This window comes from Callospermophilus lateralis, unplaced genomic scaffold (assembly GCF_048772815.1).
Source record: "Callospermophilus lateralis isolate mCalLat2 unplaced genomic scaffold, mCalLat2.hap1 Scaffold_120, whole genome shotgun sequence".
Classification (NCBI taxonomy): Eukaryota; Metazoa; Chordata; class Mammalia; order Rodentia; family Sciuridae; genus Callospermophilus; species Callospermophilus lateralis.
This window is the reverse complement of record NW_027512320.1, coordinates 2,872,487-2,878,693: the sequence shown is the minus strand read 5'-3', so window position 1 is coordinate 2,878,693 and position 6,207 is coordinate 2,872,487. Positions and strand designations below refer to the sequence as shown.

The following is a 6,207-nucleotide window of genomic DNA, read 5'->3' as shown; positions in this document are numbered from 1 at the left end:
TAACTTTAACACCCTGTCTTCTTGAAGAAGCAGCAACATGTGGGTGGCTCCCAAGTTCTAGCAAGCTTGCATAATACCTGGGTCCCCTAGTGTAAAGAATGGTGGAAAAACTACATATACTCAACAAGCCAAAATAACCATTTACCTGTCTGAGATTTTATTGGCAGGATTATAGTAGCCAGTCACAGAAGAGAAAGGGGGGTGGGAGAGAGAGAGAGAGAGAGAGAGAGAGAGAGAGAGAGAGAGAGAAGAGGGAGAGAGAGTAAGAGAGGGAGAGAGTAAGAGAGATAAAGTAAGAGAGAGGAGAGAGGAGACTGGGAAGAGAGAGGAGAGAGGGAAGAGAGAGAAAGGGGAAAGAGAGAGAGGAGAGGGGGAGAGTGAGAGGGGGGAGAGGGAGAGAGAGTAAGAGGGGTAGAGTAAGAGAGCGAGCACGAACAGGGTGTTGATATTTATGGGCTTAACACATCCTGAGGAGGAGCAAGGTGAATGGGCTGTTACTTCTTCATTGGCCAATAGTTCGCACCACTTCAGGAATTGGAGGTGTGCCATTCAAAGTTCGCACCATTCACAGGGATTGGAGGTGACAGTTCACACACCATTCAGTGCGTCATGGACCTAAGCTCCCAGAAGAGAAGTGCTTCGGGTGCCATCTTTACCAACACTCTTGAGCTCCTGGAAGAGAAGCACTCTGGTCACCATCTTTACCAACATTCCTCCCTTTTTGTTTTGGTTTGGGGGCTTCGTACTCGATCTAGCTACTACCTGCTCAGTAGGGCCATCATTTAAAGGGAGGGAGGGAGGGAGGTAAGTTGGCTAGAGAAGAAGGGCAAGGAGGCCCCATATCCATGCACTGAAGGCATGGATTTCCTCTGGGGTGAAGTCCATGAATGTGCCCTGCAACTATGAAAAGAAACAGCATTAATTTCTGGCATGTCATCCAGTTTGTAGGGCTGGTAGAAAAAGCCTATGCCTAGGAGAAGGCAGATTAGAACATATAAAACTGAAAACCAAGAGATTATTTTTTTGACATGGTTGGGTAGAGATGGCCCTTCGATGGAGTTGTCATTCAGTATCTTCATCTTTCAGCACTTGGTGGCGGTTTCTTGGGATGACTGGATGTGCGTGTTGTCTGGCTTGTTGGCAAGCTGCTGGTAATCCCTGAGGAGGAGCTGATTAAAAGTTTGGTTAGAGATTTTGTTAATTTGTCCTTGAAGGAATTTTAAAAATGCAAGAAAGGAAGGCACAAAATAAAAAGATCCCAAATAGAGATGCCAGTATTGAGAGAATCCAGAGGCTGATGGGGTTTGTGAAGAAGTCCCAATAGGATTGTTGTGCCAATTGCTGCTTTCTAAAAAGTGAGTGGGTGTACTGTGTTGCTGTGGGTTCCTAGATCCTATTAGGAGGCCCATTCTTATGTATGTTTTTCTCTGGAATGGGATGAAGGGTGGTGCCTGACTGTGAAAAATGGAGCTTGAGAAGGTTATCTGGGGATATCTCACAAGTAAATCTGGGTGATTGTGGGGTCCTGCAAGGCTGAGAGCTGTGGTGGTATGGTCCTCTGGAGGGCTTGCCACTGGTTTTAACATAGAAATATGAATCCAGGGGGTTAGTTTTTTCCTTCCTGTTGGAGTTTTGCAGCATTGGGTGTGCACAGGACTACCTGTAATGGCCCTTCCAATTTTGGGGTTGGGAGGAATCTTTCCCCTGGGGAAGAAAAGTAGACCCATTCTTCTGGTTTGAGCGGAAAGGAGGCAGCTGAATTCTCTGGATTTGGAAGCAAAAAATGTTGTTGCTTCCATAGCTCAGAGAGTATAAGGAAGAGGAGGAGAAGAGCATATTGGTTGGGGAGGGGCCAAGGCTTATGGAGGCCTTCAAGATGGATAATATATCCCTTCCCAGCAAGGGGACTGGACACTGAGGCATAACCAAAAATGGTGTGAAAAGGAAAACTCAGATAAGGAGCAAGTGAGGGGAGGAGTTCTGTGCGGGATGATGGTTTGACCTTCTACCCTGACAATAGGAAATTCAGAGGGAAAGGTAGTTCCCCAAAACTCTCTCAGAACTGAAAATATGGCCCCGGTGTCTACCAAAAACTTTATGGGACACCCATCCACTCAGATAATCACCATGGGTTCCTGCTCGGTGATTGAATAGGTCAGGACAGAAGACCCAGGGCCTAGTCAATCCTCAGCTGCTAGGCCCAGCAAGTCACTGGCGGGGTGACTGACCTCAGCTATCCTCCAGGAATTGGGGCAGTCCAATTCCCCAGTGGCCAGGACATTGGCATATAGGGCATGGTCTGGGTGGTGCCCTGGGGTTAGGGCAAGCCCTAGCCTAATGTCCTTCATCACCACACTTAAAGCAGGGCCCAGGGGGTCCTCATTGTGGGGGTTGTTGTCTCCCCCTTTCCATAGGTTGGAAGCAGCCCTGTAACACCTGGGCCAACATCTGGCATTTTTGGCATTTTGCTCTTTCATCTCTGTTATGGTAGACCTTGAAGGCTGTGGCAACACCTCAGTCTGAGGAGTCAAAAATCCCCTCTCTAATTTTTTAGCTTTGCCTGGATGTCGGAGTAGCTTTGTGAGAAAAAAATAGGTCATAAGAAGTTGCCTCTCATCTGGGGATTCGGGGTCCAAGTTAGTGTACTGAAAGCGAGCCTTTGTTAGTCAGTCTAGGAAGGCTAAGGGGTTTTCATTTTTCTCCTGGATGACTTCCTAGAGTTTATCAAAGTTAATATCCTTTTTTGCACCTGCCTTTAGGCCAGCTATCAGAGAGGTAATAAGGTGGTCCCTACATCCCAGGTCTTGGGGATCATTATAATCTCAATGGGGGTCTTATCTGGAACCACCTGGGCCCCTAAGGGATGGTGGGCATTAGTCTGATGAACCTGGTCTGCATAGGCCCTAGCCTAGTCCAAGACCCTTCTCCTCTCCTCAGGGAGGAGAGTATTGGACAGAATCATCTAGAGATCATGAAAGGTGAGGTTATAGGCTTGAGTTAAGTATTGAAACTCTTTAATATAAGAGACAGGGTTTGCAGTTTAAGATTCCAATTTTTTTTTTCTACTTCAGAAAGTTCAAGCATAGAAAAAGAAACATAAACCCTTAAAATCCCATTCAGCCTGGTGACCTCCAAAAGGGGGGGGCCACAACATGTGAAGTTTGAGTCAGGTGATGAGATGTGGTGACTTGTGAGTTAGGTGCTGTATTAGTGCATGAACGGATGGCTGAACAGGTGGTGGGTGGACTAAATTGAGGTGGAGGGACCTGGGTGGAAGGAATGGAAGTGGGAGGAATTTGTGCAGAAGTGTCCAGATGAAGAGGAGGAGAAGTGCCCAAAGAAGAACCCACAGATGTAGAAGATGGGGAAGTGGGAGGAGGTGAAAGTGGGGAAAGCGGGGCTGAGGGCAGGGGAGAGTGGTATGGAGGCAGTTCATCAGCTGGGTCAAAAGTGAAGATGGAGAGCAAAGAAGAGGAAGGAGGAGGAGAAGGTGTGGAGGCAGAGAGTGGAGAAGAGGTGGAAGGAGGTTTGAGAGCAAGGAGTAGCTGTTGAGGCTTGCATTGGGTGCAGAGATTTGGATGAGATCGAAGCAAGGAAAGAGCCTCCACATAGGGAATCTAGTTCCACTTCTTTGATTGCTCACAGTAATTAAAAGATCCCAGAGTAAATTAGGATCCAGAGACCCACACGTGGGCGAAAGCTTTTGGTTGTCTAAGGGGTATGTAGGCCAGTCCTGGGTACAGAATTTCATGAGCCTTTTCAGTTTAATATCAGGGGCCAGGCTCAGGGTTTTCAAATTATCTAAGAGGCACTGCAAGGGAGAATCGGCCTGGAGGGACAAGAAATTTCCCATGCTGGAAGGGCAAGATGGGAGTCAGAGAAAGAGTAAGAGAGAGGCAGAGAGAGAGAGAAAACCCGTGCTGGAAAGAGCTTCCTGGAAACTCTGGGGCAGAGGATCAAGTGGGCGTCCCCAAAATGACTGACCACCGTGAAGAAATACAGAGGGCATTACCTGGTCATCACCAGAGAAGTGCAATTTGTAAGACCCAAATAGGGCTGGTGCCATGGCACCCTGACATCAGGAAAGTTTTTTGACTGGAACGAAAGAGTCAGGAACAGAGTTCCGGTGTGCCGGGAGGAACGGAGTTTCAGGAGGAACGGAGTTCCAGACTTGGGGGAGACGGGCTGTAGCAATTACACTAACCTATCCAAGAGTGAAGGCAGATGGAGGAGTTAGAAAGAGAGAATTAATCCTACGTTCTAGGCGTTTGATTCCCAGGGGTGTCCTAGCAGAGTGCCCATGGTCCACCGTGACCCTGATGGGTCTCGGTGGGGTGCATTACCCCCTAAAATACCCAGAGGGATTGCCGGACACTCTACGGCCAATTCCCTCATTCTGGTGAGTTAGGGTTCAGAAGCTCATGGGATGGGGGAACTCACCAATCTTCAGTGGTGGTGGATGTCAGGCAGGCGAACAGAGGAGTGGACTACGACAGGAATGGTTGGGCTTGGAGTTTGGGAACGGGGTTCTGCCTTGAGTGACAGGGATCCTTGTCCTGGTTTTGGTACCAATGTAAAGACCGGTGGAAAACTCAACAAGGCAAAACAACCGTTTACCTGTCTGAGATTTTATTAGCAGGACCATAGCGGCCAGTCACAGAAGATAAGCAGGGGAGAGAGAGAGAGAGAGAGAGAGAGAGAGAGAGAGAGAGAGAGAGAGAGAGAGAAGAAGAGAAGGAGAGAGAGAGGAAAATAGGGGGAGAGTAAGAGAGGTAAAGTAAGAGAGAGAAGAGAGAGGAGAAGATGGGGAAGAGAGAGGAGAGGGGAAAGAGAGAGAGGAGAGGGGAAGAGAGAGAGGAGAGGGGAGAGAGGGAGGAGAGGGGGAGAGTGAGAGAGAGAGCACAAACAGGGTGTTGATATTTATGGGCTTAACACAGGATGAGGAGGAGCAGGGCGAGTGGGTTGTTACTTCTTCATTGGCCAATAGTTCGCACCACTTCAGGGATTGGAGGTGCGCCATTCAAAGTTTGCGCCATTCGCAGGGATTGGAGGTGATGGTTCATACACCATTCAGTGATCATGGACCTGAGCTCTGGGAAGAGAAGCACTCTGGGTTCCATATTTACCAACATTCTTGAGCTTCTGGAAGAGAAGCACTCTGGGCGCCATCTTTACCAACACCTGGAATCATGGCTGCAATGGCCTCTGAGAGCCTGCACAGCTCAGCATGGTGAAACTGTTTCCTAGGCCACCCCAAATGAAAGGGATACTCACATAATCTCATCTCAAATAAATTTTTCCTACTACATTCTGCAAGGAGTGGGTATGGTCTTAAAAATTCCTGAGATGACTCAAGGCATCTTTCCTTGTGTCTCTATGTAAAGTAATTAGAATTTCTTTAGGGGCTGTAATTTCTTCAACAAGATTTTTTCTTTAAGTTTTCCAAGCACTTTTGTGGCCAAAGTATAAGTTTTAACAATTCTTTGATTTTTGCTTCTTATTCTCATGGTAAACCTAAAAGCCACCAGCAATATCCATGCCACTGACTGAATGCTATGCTCCCTTGAAATTTACTCTGCCAGATTAATCAGTCTATCACATTTAAATTCAGCTTCACACAGAATCTCAGGATACTGGCAAAATGTAGCCAGGTTCTTTGCCAGAATGTAACAAGAGTGGCCTCTAGTCCAATTCCCAATAACTGGCAAAATGTAGCCAGGTTCTTTGCCAGAATATAACAAGAGTGGCCTCTAGTCCAATTCCAAATATAATCTCATTTTTCTCTGAAAACTCATGAGTGCAGTCCACATTTTTACTGGCATTCTGGTCTTCTGAGGTCTCACCAGAATTGCACATTAAGTTCTGCTTACAATATTCTAAAGTTTTTCCAGTTCACATATCTATACTTTTCAAAATTTCTTCCACAAATCAGCTCCCAAAACTTCTGAATCACATGGTCAAATTAGTCACAGCAGCAAACCCACTTCTAGTTACCATTGGGAGTATGTGTAACTGAGACCAAAATATCTGAAAAGAACAACCTAGAGGAGGTAAAGTTCATTTGGGGCTCTAGGTTTCAAAGGTCTCAGGTGACCTACTCTATACCTCCAGGCCTAAGGTGAGGCAGAAAGGAGCAAAGGTCATAGTAGAGGAAAGTTGCTTAACTCCTGTCAGGGTCAAGGAACAGAGAGAGTGGGAGATGGGGGG

The 6,207-nt window shown here is 47.0% G+C and overlaps 1 long non-coding RNA gene across 1 annotated transcript; it reads right to left on the bottom strand.

The window, feature by feature from the left end:
* Nucleotides 1-258: 258 nt before the first annotated feature.
* Nucleotides 259-4,871, bottom strand: LOC143382905 (uncharacterized). Its single transcript, XR_013154877.1, has 3 exons — nt 4,441-4,871; nt 4,013-4,204; nt 259-672 (listed from the first exon to the last, which is right to left on the bottom strand). It is a non-coding gene; the product is annotated as an uncharacterized LOC143382905 (long non-coding RNA).
* Nucleotides 4,872-6,207: the final 1,336 nt, after the last annotated feature.